The 733-nt window shown below is 48.3% G+C and overlaps 1 protein-coding gene across 1 annotated transcript in view; it reads right to left on the bottom strand.

Annotated features, from left to right (window-relative positions):
- Positions 1 to 733, bottom strand: part of LOXHD1 (lipoxygenase homology domains 1) — a 164,623-nt gene that overhangs the window by 27,384 nt on the left and 136,506 nt on the right. The window lies entirely within an intron of this gene.

The raw sequence follows: 733 nt of genomic DNA, 5'->3' as shown, positions 1-733 counted from the left end.
CCTTTTCAGGACATAGCCCCTGCCTCATGTGCCCTAGCTTGGGGATTTGGAATGGGTGGCTCATCTAAAAATGTTCCTTTAGAGGTGCTTATCATCCTGAGAGGAGCATAAGACATATTTGTTGAGTGAGTAGGGGGAAAATGGACCAAGCAAGCCACTGCCAGACACCAGCACCTGGGAGCAGGGGACTGATGTTTGTCAGATGGTCCTTGGTGTGGGCACCATACTGTGGCTCAAGAAAAATCTGCTAATGGCTGAACAAGGGAGGAGGAGCCTGAGGTGACTTGGGATAGATAGAATTTGGTGGATGAGGTTGTGTGGACTGACTCAGGGAGGGGAGCAGAAGGCTTTGTGTTATCAGTTGAACTGTTTTCTCCCATATTCACACACAAATTAATGTGTTGAAGTCCTAACCTGGTCTCTTAGAATGTGAACTTATTTGGAAATTGGACTGTTACAGATGTAACAACTAAGAAGAGGTCATGAGGGTGTGCCCTAATCCAACAGGACAGTGTTCTTATGCCAGTACCACCCAGACAGGCACACAGGAGGATGCCTGATGCCACCACAGCTGGGAAACCAGCAGAAGTTAGGGACAGGGTCCTGCAGCAGATCCTTCCCCAGAGCCTTCAGAGAGAACATGGTCCTACTGAGACCCTGATCTTGGACTTCTACATTTTACAGCAGCAAGATGATAATAAAGCCCTCTCGTTCTAAGCCCCAGTCTGTGGTA

The sequence above is a fragment of the Otolemur garnettii genome, unplaced genomic scaffold (genome assembly GCF_000181295.1).
Source record: "Otolemur garnettii isolate 467f Iridium unplaced genomic scaffold, OtoGar3 scaffold00012, whole genome shotgun sequence".
Taxonomy (NCBI): domain Eukaryota; kingdom Metazoa; phylum Chordata; class Mammalia; order Primates; family Galagidae; genus Otolemur; species Otolemur garnettii.
The sequence above is the reverse complement of the archived record's forward strand: the minus strand, read 5'-3'. Positions and strand labels throughout refer to the sequence as shown.